Consider the following 15118-nt stretch of genomic DNA (forward strand, 5'->3'; position numbering starts at 1 on the left):
TAAATCCGTCTCCTCCCAGGTGAAATTTGTGGCCCTGATGAATGGCAGAGCAGAGTCATCCATAAAAGGGCAGAGGAAAATCACATTCATTTGCATACAGTAATTATTCTGTGAATCAGGCCACCTTTATTGCTGGCAGAAAATCTACTGTCAGCATCACTCTATAGATCACGTTTGAAAATCTAACAGCTGAGGAAAGTAATTGTTTGGAATCCATGTGGTCCTGCACTCCTGTCGCCAGCATGTCAATTATCATGTTTCTAGGTAGACAGCAAAGTTTCCGGGTGCCAGTCAACAAGCCTGTATTTTCTTTTCTTCCCCCGTCTGCAATGCCTCTATCCGTTTCTGGGGAGGTCCCCTACATATTAGGCATGGCCCGAGTTCCAAAAGATGAGTGTGAGCATGAGAATGCACTGGACCCAAACCCGGGTTGACTTGTCATAGTCAGCATCAATTGTAAATCGCAGGAGGGTCTTGTTCCCCCTTCTCTAGAACCCTCACCTCACCCACATCAAGCCACAAACATACAAACATCGTCACCACGTCTACTAACTCCAGCTGAATCCACCTTTTCTTGTGACCAGAGGAGGAAGCCAGTCCCAGACATGGCCGCTGCAGGTCTCTCCGTGACGTTACGGACAGCAAGAAGGATGTATTCGCTGTCGGTGGCTCTCCAATTTTTGGAAAGGAGGGGGAATTGAGGTAGAATGGAAGAAAAGCTGTACTAGAGGCTCTGAAAAGGAATTAAATTCATTATTTATAGGGTGGTGGAAGACACATAGCACATATTTTAATCTCCAGAGGAACACTGTAAAGGAATGTTTCCATTTAGAAGAATTTGTATGGGCACAGTTGACGGAGCAGGACTTGCGTCAGGCTTAATTCAGAGGGTTAGCAAGAATATCATGAGCAGAAAGCTCAACGGGGGACCATCAAGAGTAAGACAAACAGCTAATGTGATTGAAACAGGTGCTTTCCGATTTTGATCCTTTCCATTTTGCCTGTAATATACAGTTTCCTTCCGATCTGCCAAGTTTTAAGATGCACAATGTGACTGGGGCAAAGACTAAACAGATCCTGAGAAATAAGTCTGCAAACCAATGATTTTCCTGGGCATTTTGATTTATCCTTTCTATACCCAGGTCCAAATGCCTGTTGTAAAAGCAGAGTAAAAATATATGTATATTAGAAATTCAAGTAAGACACTTGGTGTATAAAAGGCAACATTTGAAATACCATGAGCTGAAGGGCTGTGTGAAGCCACTTTCCTGCCACCAGGAATTCACTTAAGAAGTTAGAGGGAAAAAAGTCAATTAGGGAAGTACTGCTATGCTGTCTCATTGAAGAGGGGGCTGACACCGGAAGTTTTAGATAACTGGCATTCCGGCCTCAGAGTTCCCACGGGCTGAGATTGGGTTTGGATGAGTTACTTAGATGTAAATGTTTATAGAAGAAGACTTAAATTCTCCGAGACTCTTGATTTTTCTTTTTCTCCTTTCACTTATTCTTCTCATTTAAAAAAAAAAAATGCTCTTCACAGCATGGATGAAACTTGAGGACACTATGTTAAGTGAGATAAGCCAGACACAAAAGGACAAATGCTGAATGATTCCACTTACGTGGGGCTCCCAGAGTAGTCAGATTCATAGAGACAGCAAGTACAAGGGTGGGTGCCAGGCGCTTAGTGTTTAATGGGGACAGAGTTTCAATTTGAGAAGATGAAAAAGATCTGGAGATGGATGGTGGTGATGGTTGCACAACAATGTGACTTTACTTAATGCCACTAAACTGTACAACGGTAAATTTCGTGTTTTGTATAGTTAACTACAGTGATAAAAATAATAATGTCTACCTTAAAAATTGCTTGTCTTCTTAGCCAATGGGCAGATTCCAAAGGGGAAGAAATTAGAAATCTTTTAATCTATATGCTTTTATAACACAGGATCTTTCAATAATATAAAAATAATGATATATGACTAATTCAGCAATAGTCACTGTCATGACATAGCATTTAACGAAGATGACGATAGTATTAAAATGCATATGTCACCAGTACTGGTTCATACCATCATTGTACTACTGCTCTCACTAGTATAAGAATATTTATTTGTATGCTCTTCCAATTTGTAGATAACTAAGTTGACATAGAACAGTTTGGTAATTTATCAAACTCACAAAATTAGCTAATGTTGGAAAGAGGTGTAATACTGCTAAAGGCCACTCCTAGTCCGGTACTTTCGGCTCACAACATTTCTACCAAATTTATCACTTATTTCCTAAGTTCTATTTACAGCGGAAGGACAAAAGTCAATATTGAAGTGAACATGATGTGAGTTGATGCCATCTATATTGCCACTGCTCATACAATGAGACAATCTTGAAAGGATTCCAAAAAAAAAATGTTTTACTTTGCTTCCAAAATAGCAAATTAAGAGCCAAAGCAAAAGTCAAAACCATTTAGTTACTCAGAAACTGCTAACTTTTCCATTTGTCTGTGCTGGGTTAATACTCCTGGTCAAGTTTTTGACGTTGATCCAGACAAAAATAGAAAAATCTTCAATAAAATCTTACAATAAATATTAGAAATTGCAAAATCTCTCCTAATTTAACTTTATTGAGAATGTTTCGCTCTTTTTTGTTGTTTGAAGGTACATATTTCCATTGATCACGAAAAGGTGAGTTTTAAAGGGCCAACCAAGTTCATGCTTTTCGGCAGGCCAGTACTTGAAAGACCTATCCACTCCTCACAGAAAGGAGGCGGCTTATGGGCTAAGTTGTGCCACAGACACTTATTGTGTTCCCAGTGGCTGACGAGTGCTGTTTAGGCTCCAGGGACTTGCCAGTGGACAAGGCAACAAAGATCCACCCCTCAAGGAGCTTACACTGTAGTCAGAGTGAGAGGACAGGGGCAACAAATGCTAAATCAATGGGACAATTTCAGAAAGTGGTAAATGCAAAGATATAGAAATGGGATATGAGAGAGCATCGAGAGGGCAGGCTGGGGGACATGAGAGAGCATCGAGAGGGCAGGCTGGGGGACACGAGAGAGCATCGAGAGGGCAGGCTGGGGGACATGAGAGAGCATCGAGAGGGCAGGCTGGGGGGACATGAGAGAGCATCGAGAGGGCAGGCTGGGGGACATGAGAGAGCATCAAAAGGGAAGGCTGGGGGACATGAGAGAGCATCGAAAGGGAAGGCTGGGGGACATGAGAGAGCATCGAGAGGGCAGGATGGCACTCTTCTAGGCTGGGCAGTGACGGTGAGCTCTCCGAGGAAGGACGACCTGGAAGTGGAGTCTTCTAGTCAGAAAGAATGTGGAGCACATCGGTCCTGATCAATCCCGGGGCAAGCTGGAGTGAAGGAAGACCAGACAGGTGGGCAGTGTGTCTACAGGGTAGTGAGCAAACCAGATCATTGAAGGCTGTAGAGAAAACAGTATGAAACTTAGGAATTATTCTGATCACATTGGGAGGCCACGTGAGGGTTTAGGAGAGAACTGTGATGTGATTTATGTCTTAAAAATATCACTCTGGCTGCTATGAAGAGAATAGATTCTAAGTGTGCAAAAAACAGAAGCAGAGAGACCAGTCAGGAGGGTGTTGAAAGCATTTAGCAAGAGATGATGGTGGCTCTGATTAAGGAAAAGGTGAAGCTACAGAGAAGTTGATGGATTCAAGATTTGCCTTGGAGGTGGAATCAGTCGTCTTGGCTGGAGATGTGAATTTTGGAGTCATAAATAGAAAGACATTATTGAAAGCCATATTACTAGTTGAGATTACCCAGAGAGGTGTGTAAACAGCCAAGAAAAGACTGCTGAAGAGAAGCCCAGGAGGTCTCTGATGCTAGTGATCTAGAACAGAAGGAACAACAGCGTAGAGGGCTGAGAAGTGGCCGCTGAGGTGGGGAAGAACCAGGGGAGTGAGGCGTCTGGAAGCTCAAGAGAATAAAGGGCTTTGGGGCACAGTGAGCAACCCTGCCAAGCACTGCTGAGACGTCAAGTGGGATGGAGACTGAGACTTAGCCATTGTCAGCAAGATGGTGAGCCTGAAAAAGATTTTTCCATGGAGTGTTAAGGATTAACTCCAGATGGTATAGGCTGAGGGATAGGTGAGCTCCAGCATTGGAGACAGTGAGTACAGGCAAATTTGGCAGGGCATTTTGCTGTGATTAGGGCATAGAAATGGTGCAAAGGGAGCATAGTGTCAAGAGGATGGTTTACTTTTTTAAAATGAGTATATTCATGGTATTAATCCTGCAAAGTGGGAGACACTGCTGACGAAGAAGAAAAGAGGAATAATTGCAGGAGAGAAAGTCTTGGGGAACAAGGCTAGATGGGGTCTAGAGCACAAGTTGGGGACTGGCCATCATAGAGCATGGCCCCTCCTCCCTTTAAGAGTGAAGACAGAGCATGTGGGTACAGCAAGTAGGGTGAGGATTTGGTGGAGAAAAGATGGGGCATTTCTCCTCTGGTGAATCCTGTTTCCTCTCTGCTATATGAGGCAAGATCATGAGCAGAGAGTGCAGGGGGAATGGGTGTCAGAGACTGGAGGTAGGTGTAAGTTATGAAATAGTCATTGCAGAGAGTAGACCAAATTTCCTGAGGCAGCGTCCTGGGATTGCCTGGCTGTTTTGAGTGCTTGTTTGAGATTTGTTGTTGTAATTTAATGTGTGTCCAGTTTGCATGGTTGGATACATTTTTGTCTCCAGTCCTATTTGCGCACAGGTATCAAGTTATTTCGGTGTCAGAGGAAGAATGGAACAAGGAAATTAAGGATGATTTCGAGGTACCCAGGAATAAGGTGAGTAAAGACAGAAGAGGGAGCATAAACAGGAATTATTGATGGTGAAAACTAACGTGGTCACTGGATGGATGGGGAGTCTCAGTGGAGGTCAAGGTAGCATTGGAGAACAGGTAAGGGGCGTGTGTCAGAGGATCCTCAAAATCAAGACTTCTAAAGTAATAAAGTTTTCAGAAATCACAAAGCTTACAAGTCCATGTGAGTGGGGAGCTAGGCAAATAGGAGAAAACATAGTTAATCTGAGGATCAAAGCATGAAAGGTGATAATGACGGGTTATCCCGTGGATGTACATTCAACGGACCACTGATGATGACAGTTGTGGCAGAGGGAAAAATAATGTTCCAAGTCCTAGATTCATCAGTGAATGAGGGGAGTTGCCAGGAATTTGGAGGAGGATGCAAACACCTAGTGGGTGATACCATGTGCTTCCAATAACGTAGGGATTTTGAAGTTGGAGAAATGGTCTTAGGTAAAACAGAGGGCAATGAAGACACCCACCCACCTCAGCATTTGAGGGTCAAAGGTTATAGGGAAAGAAAGCGCCCTTGATTTGAGGATCCTGCTCAGGGGCAGCCGAGTTTCCTAGAGAAGTCAAAGAATATTTTCAGAGAAGTATGTTGTGGAGGTGCTTGGAGACTGCATCACTAGGGAACACAGAGGAGACATAAAATGTGCTGGCCAAGCAGCCAGAGAGGCACAGATTTCGGAGTTCTTACCCCAAAGAGGGACTTGTTGGGGTGGGGCACAACAGGAAATGCCCTAGAAAGTACTCAGCAGAGACCACGCCCCTCTCCCATCCTGCTTTTCCTGTTGGAGGTCCAGGGAGCCCTCATCCAAGCAAAGGAGCCTCTTGGGTCCCAGAAAGGTCTTTCTAGAGCAGAGCTGAGCTGGCGGAGTGCCACCAGGGCACCAGTATCAGCCAGAGACTGTGCTCTTCAGACCAGGCATGGCTCAACACAAGGCTGCCAGAATGAGTGGCAGGGACAGCCTTCAAGGACAAAAGGCGTGACTTCTCCCAAGTGGTTGAGGACACCTGGAGGTGGCTGAGGTGGCCTCTGAGCTCCTGAGTATTTTTTCCATAAGAGGAGTGTGGTGGGCCAGAGTGTTGAGAGGCAGGCCTGGGAGGGGAGACAAGATGCATGGGCTGAGGCTTGTTTTCTCTGACGATTAATATTGCGTGAAGATTGATTTCCAAAGGGACTGGAATTAACTTGAAGCGAAGTGTGGCTGGATTGGAGGAAGAGTTAGCTTGCCACTACTAAAAAAAAAAAAAAAACAAGGACTTCGGAATTGACTTATTACTTCAACCAGGACTACCTAAGAAGGTATAATCTGCTGAAGTCACAGGTACAAAGAGAAATGGGAATGTCGAGTTATGATGCTGTACACCTGAAACTTACATAATAATTTTTTTGAAAAGAGAGAAAACGGACCCCATTCATCGGGAGTCACCCTGCACGAGTACCAGGCCAACGCGGTCTCCCACTAGGAGCTCTGTGGTCACAGTGCTTTGACACAGTTACAAGATCCTGGTTCAAGGGCAGGGACCATTTCTTATCCAGTTTTGTCTTCCTTCCTAATGCAGCCGAACAGTTTACTTTGTAAGACTGAGCATTTAGTAAATATTTGTTGATTCATTAAATAAAAGCTGAAATGTAAGTGATTAATGTGAAGGGAAAAAACTACAAAAGGAAAAGCCATACCACCAAGAAAATAAATATCAAAGATTTTAGCATATTTTAGGCTGCAAACAAAAATAGTTTTAAAATCTTAGTTTAAAATTCACATGGCTCTCATGGCCATATTGGGTCAGACTCTATTAGGGGAGTTAGAATTTTTCTCTGCTGAACTTTATATGCAAGTTGTAGTCAGAAATTGCAACCATGTAATTGTTTTTCAAAATTTCTTCCTTATCATATGAATTTTAATGCAAAAAAAAGAGAATCAACTTAAAATATCCCCAATATTGTGATATATTCTCTGCATGTGAAATATGATATTTTCCTGCAGAGGGCCCTGTCTCAGGCACACGTGGCATATTCCAGCTCCTCAGCAACTTTATCTTTCTCACCTCCTTTATCAAGCTCGCCCCGTGAAGGGAAGTCTAAGGCACTGTCTGGAGAGCTGCCCAAGTTCATTAATGCATTAGACATACAGAGAGATGGTAGGCAAATTTACTTTTTAGAATATTATATTCCCAAAGAGGAGCACAGAATTTAGCATTTGCAAATGGTAGAACCACTCTGAGGGTTAGAGAATGCCCCCGTTAATTCACGGGGAGTTCCATGATCTGGTTCTCTCTCCTGTTTTCATCGACTTCCTGGGTGACTGCCGTGCCCACTGTCCCTAGGAAGGGTGGTGAAAAGTGCAGACACTGCTAAGCTAACATTGCGTCTTATGTCTCTCCCTTGTCAGACTGAAACACAGCAAAGAAGTTCTGGGGAAGGTAGACAGAGCTGCAGTTCTTTTTCTTTTTTCCTTCTAGCAAGTGGCGCTACTTCAGGGTTCTGCTGTTCATTAGGGATCAAGCTGCCAATATTGGCTCGCTCAGATTAGTTCTTTATATAACTGTACCGATACCAGTGTTTGCATTCCTCTTCAACTGAAAATTTGTCAGAGAAGAAAGGCATTAAAACTGTCACTGCAGATAAAGATCAGATGTTTGATTTCAAACAGAAGAAGCAAACACCCCACCGTGCACTCCATTAACTCTTGAGTCCTCTGCTCAAAGTAATGTGCAGAACTAGACCAGAGCTGGAGAGGGGGGAATGCATCCAAATCTCACCACTGGGGGAGCAGCTCCAGAGGACATTGGACTTGGAGCAAACACGTGGGGGAAGGAACTAAATTGCGAAAGCTTTCCCAGGTTTTCCCTTTGTTTCCTTTTATTACAAATACGATTTCACAAAACAAGTAAGTCCAGCGTATTTTATCTGAAAAACAAATAAGACTATATTCAACCATTTACGTGTAATCAGAGATGAGGGGAAATTGTTCTGGAAAAATATTTCGACACTAGAAAATTAAGCCATTTCACAATACCTGCATATCATTAGTAGAAAACCAGCCCCATGGTGATGAATAAAATGCATACTTTCAAAAACTTCCCTATCATTCCACACCGTTCTTTCCTCCATTTAAATAAAACCAACGTATTTCTCTATTTCACTGAATAACACAGAAGTAGATGTCTTTGATCTTAACCTAAACCCTGAATTTATTTATGGCAGCTATTTCTAAATGCTCTGATCACTAAAAAGATTAATATGCATAATATTTCTGTGACAAGCTGGATGACAAGTAGTATCATCCCCATTTTATGGATTCAGACATTGGGGCAGGGAGAGGTTAAGAGACAAGCTGAGTGTCATAAGGAAAATTAGACTCTCAAATTTAGTGTACTTTTTATTATTCTATTTCCGAAGGGAGGTGTAAGGTGGTAGATCAGAAGTCAAGAATCCAGGGCTGTAATCTAAACTGGTACTGACTCAGCCGATAGCCTTCGGCAAGTCGTTTCACCTCTGCAGCCCTGTCTCACCATTAGGTCAAACTGACACTTCTCCCCAGCCCTCCGCTGCCCTGCTGCGAGGATTAACGCTATGAGACCTGTGCTGTGCGTTTGTGCGGCTTGTTGGTAAAAGGCACTCTACAAATCCAAAATATACTAAGTGACTTCCAGTAGGTTCTGCAGTTTGAGGAGGCCTTGAGACAGTGAAACATCCTGCTGTGCATTTGAATAGACTGTCCCCAAGTGCCTGGGGCAGGGCTGGAGCACAGCAAGACCATGGGTTTTGTTCTGAGCGGAGTAGAGGCTGCCAAGTGTCCTAGCTGCTCTGGGAATACCACGGTCACCTCACCTGTGCAGCCTGGGATGGGGCATCTGACTGGGAACTGCCAGGCAGTCCTGCTGCCCCCTCCAACTGTCCCTGGAAACTGGAGGGATCACCTGGTAGGTGGGTTTGTTCTTGGAAATCCCATCAAAAGTCAATTCTGTCTAGAAGACTGCCTTGGCAGTTGTGAAAATGGATTTAGACTCGCTTCAGTCCAGCCAGGGAGCGCTTGCATGACCCCCCTACGGTACACATCCCAGAAGAGGGAGTCAAGCCCGGAGGCCAGCAGTGCTGGTAGGTGATAGTGCATGGGAGGAGATGTCAGACATGGGATTTCACATTTTGGGTGTGGAGTGCCACCGTGCACAAACAAGGGATGGAAGCAATAACCCTTCCTTTACACACCCCAAAGCAGACCCCTTTTGACTTTGTACTTGAAAAACGCAGGAAGGGCCTTCTCTTCTCCATCCGTGCTGTCCCTTACTGATTTTACATACAGCGTGGATGATGAGAGCTCTCAAATATCTGTCTCCAAACCAGAGCTTCCTCTCAAACTCCAAATTCATTTACGCAGCTGCGCAGTCAACATCTCTGCCAGGATGTTGAGGAGGCTTCTCAAATTCGAGTCCAATACTGAACCCCTGACCTTCCCACACAAAACCTGCTCCCCCAACAATCTTCTGTATCTCAGGTTAAGGCAGCTCCATCTTTCCAGTGGCTCAGGCAAAGACATGGGAGCCACTTTGACATTTATCTTCTCTCATAAGCCCCTGTCCCCTTCAGGAGCCCTTTGGGCACCACAATCACAGTCTGCCTACGTTCATTCTCTTCTTACCTCCTCCAAGGCAAGCACTCTGGTCCCAGCCACCACCACTGGCACACATGTCACAGTAGTAGCCTACTAGCTGGTTTTCTTACTTCTCTCTTTCCCTCTAGGATCTATTCTCAGTGCAGCATACAATTATTCTTGGAAAATATAAAGACCATTTAATGCTTTTTGCTCAAAACACAGCAAAGGCACCCATCTCAGTCAGGGTAGAAACCAGCACAAAACCTGGTCCCTGTTACCTCCCTGTCCTCATCTCCTACTAATCAGTGCATGACCCAGCCCCTGTTACCACCATGTCCTCATCTCCTACTCACCAGTGCATGACATGGCCCCCATTACCTCCCTGATGTCATCTCCTATTGACCAGTGCATGACCTGGCCCCCGTTACCTCGTTGTCCTCATCTCCTCGTAAGCAGTGCCTCAGGGCCTTTGTACTGCCACTCCCTCTGCAGAAATGGTCTTCTCCCAAGTATCCACTTGCCTAGTTTCCTGAAGTCCTCCGAGTCCGTGCTCGAGCCCGAACTTTTCAGGGAGGTCTACAGGGACCCTCCGTATTTCACACTGCAGCCTCCCCACTGCCCTGAGCATCTCCAGTCCCCCTGAGCAGCCCAGGGGGACTTCTTTGTTCCCCCTGCATTTATTGCCTCCAGTATACTGTGTCAGTTTCCTAGGGCTGACATAGCAGAATACCACCAACTGAGCAGCTTAAACACAGAAGTGTATTGTCTCACACTTCTAGAGGCCAAAGTTCCAAGGCTAAGGTTCCTTCAGAGGGCCATGAGGGATGGACCTGTCCCAGGCCTGTCTCCTGGCTTCTGGGGGTTGCTGGCAATCTCGGCATTCTTCGGTTTGTAGACGGCTTTCTCCCTCTGTCTCCACATTGTCTTCCCTCTCTGTGTATCTCTGCGCCCAAATTCCGCTTTTATATGGACACCAGGCATACTGAATTCAGGCCTGCACGGATAACCTCGCTTTCACTTGATTACCTCTGCAGGTAATCACTCTGAGGGTCACACTCTGAGGGACCCAGGGTTAGGACCCCAAGTTCTCTTCTCTTAGAGGACATAATTCAAACCATAACACATGTAATATGTTCATTTAATGTGTTTAATTTTGTTGTCTGTTTTCCCTTGCTAGAAAGTCAGCTCTGTGAGGCAGACAATTTTGGGTGTTTGGTTGTTGATGTCATTCTCCTGACATAAAGCAAGCTAAGCATTTAGAATACTGATGGGAGCATAGCAGATATCAATACATAGTTTTTAATTGACTGAATGAATGGACTTCATCACCATTTGCAGACGAGCTCCGTGCCTTGCCCAAGATCCTGCAGATATTTAATCAGAGTCTGGACCCAGGTCTCAGGCCCCCAACTCAACACGTGGGATCAGGATAAGTCACTGATTAAATGGCCTGGTGGTAATAGACATGATGAGATGATTATCAGATGGAAAATGTGGGCTGCAAAAGCCTAGGAATCTGGCTAACTCCGAGGCAAAACTTTTCTGGGCTCTGGTTTCAGCCGGTCATTTGGAGACTTGGAATCTCGTGAGCTCATCCTGCTCAGTGTCTCTGTGTTAATCAAACAGCACAATAGTTGCCTGGATACCCTCCTCATCTCATCAGCCACAGTGGCCTGTTACCAATTTTCAGAAAATGAAACGAGACCCCTGAGGACTGTAATTTGGGGAGTGCAGTAATTTAGGAATGTTTGGAGGGATCTGGAAAACCTGTCCAGCCAGTTCTTTCACAGGCACAAATGGCAGGAGGCCCGGGTGTGTGAGGATGAATACCAAGGGCTGTGCTGCCCTCCTTATCAGTCTCAGGACCAGGAACCTTTGTTTGTTTACTCTCTTAGATAAACTCTTGAATCCTTGGGAATGCTTCAATAAATCTGTTTTCCTAAATACTTCATTCTTGTTTATAGAACACCTTCAAAAGATGTGACAGCTTGTTGCAGACAGAAGCAACGCCTCACTCCTAGCAAACCCCGTCTTCTTCCCTCGCCCCAAAATATTTCTTGAAAATGTGAAAGCCCGCTAGTACTGATCTCAAGGCTTAGCTGACGTGGACAAGCCTCGCTGGGATTCCTTTGGGTAAATTTTGCATATTCTAACTCAAGATCATTTCATGAAAGCTCAGCTCACTCCTCAATTACATTTGGATTCCTTAACATATTTCAGTATACGACCATAATATAATGTCTATTTCACCTGAAAACCTCGAAGTTATTTTTATTTTTCATCATTATGAAAATGACCCAATAGAAAATTTCAATCATTTTGCTTTATAGAAACAGGATTTTAGCAAATTGTATTGACGTGTTTTTCCCAGTCACAATTAGTCCAGTGTCAAACCTAGTTCTCACACATGGATTTTTATAGTTCCCAGGTAGTTGGGTGTAATTCCAACAGCCTTGCCTTTATTATCTATCTAATAGATTATCCTGCTTCATATCTCCATGGCACCAGATGGCATTATCTCCTTAGACTGGCTGTTGCCTTGTTAATACAGAGTTACCTAGAAACATTAAAGGTCAGGAGGATACCATATGGTCCACTCCGTCCTGCCCTTTTATCCCAGGAAAGGCCAGATCATCATCTGAGTGTCACCTCCGCCAGGAGCTGCTTATATCTGATTCTCCTTTAGACTCGTTATTCCACTTCTATTGAAATACTATAGCCAAGAATGCCTTCAATGTCTACAATTTGGCCATTCTTTTTATAGTCCAAACACCTTATCTTATAGAAAACTAAAACATAAGACAAATTTTACCTGTTTTTTAAATAGATGCTGCTGTATACTTGTTTTTATAAGTTTTTTTTCTAACAATCCTAATATACTTTGCTGCTGTTTTTAGTTATGGTTCATGTTCCAGGTCTACTGTGCCATTGGCTTGTAACTATCATTTGAAATCTGGGTTGTGTTTGTGCAATCTATTTGCGTCTGTCAAGGATATCTGGTCCTGTGTCTTGCTAGTTGGGTTTAACCCTTATTTCATCTTTAAATTGTTGCCTCAAATGTCTGCCATTCAAATATAGAGGCCTTTACCTCCCTAATGAATGCCAGTTCTAATAAGATGAAAGCAATTTGAACTGTTGACTTTTAGGGAAGAGCTTCTCAAGGAGAAACATCCTCGCTTGGAACCAGTAGTCATCAGTCCCAGGAGAATTGCCACAGGAGTTCTTTCAGAAGTCGATGCAATACCAGAGAGGCAGTGAATCAGTAATTCTGGTACTGAGCCTTTTCCTCTTCCGGAGCCTCACGCACGTTCCTGGTGAGTTCCTAAAGCACCTCACCTCACCTGGCAGCACCTTGTAATCCTCTCTCTCTCTTTTTTCTTTTTCTTTCTTTCTTTTTTTTTTTTTCAGCTAAGTAAATTTGGATGAAAATCTTGATTCTTCTTAAATCTCTCTCTCTCTCTCTCTTTGAGTCAAATTAGGTCAGATTCACCCTTTAGGGCAGCATGTTACGGTTTTTAGCAGATCTCACTTTAACTTCTCTTTGTTATTGTTGATTTATAAGCAGCTCTTGAAGTTGTGGGAAGTATTTGTTTGTTCCCATTAGTTTGGATTAAATTTTTCTTCCCTCCCTTTTACCTTGGGCTTTAAAGTCCAGACCATAGTTGAATTTTTACGAGATATAATTAATAAATAACATATGAAATGACTCCATACGAAATGAGCATATAAATCAGTTATTAATCTCAAGTCTCAATACCCTTCCTACATCCCTCACTCTCAAGCAGCTTAGAAATTCTGTTTATAATTTCAGATACTTTCCTTCATATTCAAGATCAGTTGGTGCCCCATTTCTCTTTTTACGAAAGTCATCTGGCTCCATTCCTGGTATTTCGTAAGCGCCAGAATCATGAGACAAGTTTTAGACCAGAACTCAGACAATTTTAAGCTGTGCACCTTCCTGTAGCATTGCGCTGTCACCTATATGTTATCCTTGGGGTTGTTTAAAAGTCATTTGTAACCAAGACATTTGAAGATTCTTTTTCAAGATGCTACAAATAGACTCAAAGACTGCAGAGATTATGAGGAAATACTCAAAGAACACAGGATTTACAAAGGCATTACAGAGAGGAAAGAAGATCCGAAACACTCCTAATGTTTCCGTGTTATCCAGGGATGGTGGTAGTAATGAAATCTGCCTCCTGGGATTGGCATGTGCTGAGCAGATGGTCCCATGAAACACTTATCTCAATGCAACAGGATTCAGTAAATAGTATTATTGCATGAGATCTAATGGTGATTGCAAGGTGATTGTTATTATTCCCATTTCACAGATAGATAAACTGAGGCACAGATAGGTGAAAAGACTCGACTCAACTCAAACTGAGTCTGTGAAAAAGGCAGGACAAAAGCCCACAAATTCTAAATTTTATCTGATTTATACACAGTACAGCCCAACAATATAATACAATATGTATTACAGACAGAAATGAGTCTCCTGGTTATCATTTCCCCAAACAAATAGAAATAGAAGTCATTCAACCCCGAAACCCACATAAGTGCAGGTAGATCAAAGCTTTTCCTCTCCAGGTATGGTCAAGGAGGATGGCATCCTTGATCCAGGCAACACAAGGATTCCGATGGCACAGACTGGGGCCAGGCTAACTGACTGAGGGTGTGGCATCCCTGAGAAGACGGGTTAGTATGAATGCTTGATGTTTCAGATTATTGAAATAAACCTCTGACGTTCTTAACACTTATCTAGATTAAGCCCCACTCCTGAACCCCTGCATGCGTCTCCAGCTCTAATAGCATGTCAGTAATGGTGACCAGTAAATTAACCCTGGAAAACACTTATTGATCTCTACCTCAGATTGCTGACTTCAAAAAAATGTCATTGTTTCATCACATACACTGTTCTGCCTCATTAGCTGCTGTCACTGTGTTCTCGGGCACCCAGGGACTCATTATTCGTGACACAGTAACTCTGTGTGAACTTGCCGGGTGTTACCAGACCCAGACAACAAGTGGTTCTCATCCTGCCATCGTCTGCCCCCACAGTGGGCGGAAGGGGCGCCCAATCCTGATCCCTAGACCAGTAGAAAAAGAGCCTGAAACATCCAAGGATGATCCAAAGCATCCATTCTCTTCTTCAGAGCCTAGATAAGTACCTGAGCTCACGTCTCCTCAAAGGCAACTTTCAAGGCCTAATAAAGCTCCTTTTCATATAATAATTGGCATCTCCTAAGCTCCTGTTGATGACCCTGCTCACCCCAGGAACGTTTATAGTAGAAGTTGCTGAGCTCCATTAGACGATTCTTAATTAGAGAAGAACTAGACAGAGATCTAAAATGCAAATTAGAAGGCCATGAGAAGTGGAAATCAGACCAGGTCATTAAGGAGCAGGCTGGGAAAGAGCCTAAGTTTGTAAGAACAAGAATGTGAAGGCAAAAAAGGAAATTCAGCTTCCACGGACATAGGAGGCAACGGGAAAACATAAACTCTGGTATATGCAGGATTTGTCATTTATTGGTACATGGACAGGCAAGTCATGGAAGGCAAGAGAATTTTTACTTCCCTTTTTCTTAAAATAGTGCCCGGGAATGGAAAAAATTTACCTTTTGTGAAAGGTTAAAAGATCAAGCAGGAGTGGGTAAAAATGTGAGAGGGATGAGGCATTTAAATTGTGGAATTTGGTATA

Source organism: Equus przewalskii, chromosome 7 (assembly GCF_037783145.1).
Source record: "Equus przewalskii isolate Varuska chromosome 7, EquPr2, whole genome shotgun sequence".
In the NCBI taxonomy this organism is placed as follows: domain Eukaryota; kingdom Metazoa; phylum Chordata; class Mammalia; order Perissodactyla; family Equidae; genus Equus; species Equus przewalskii.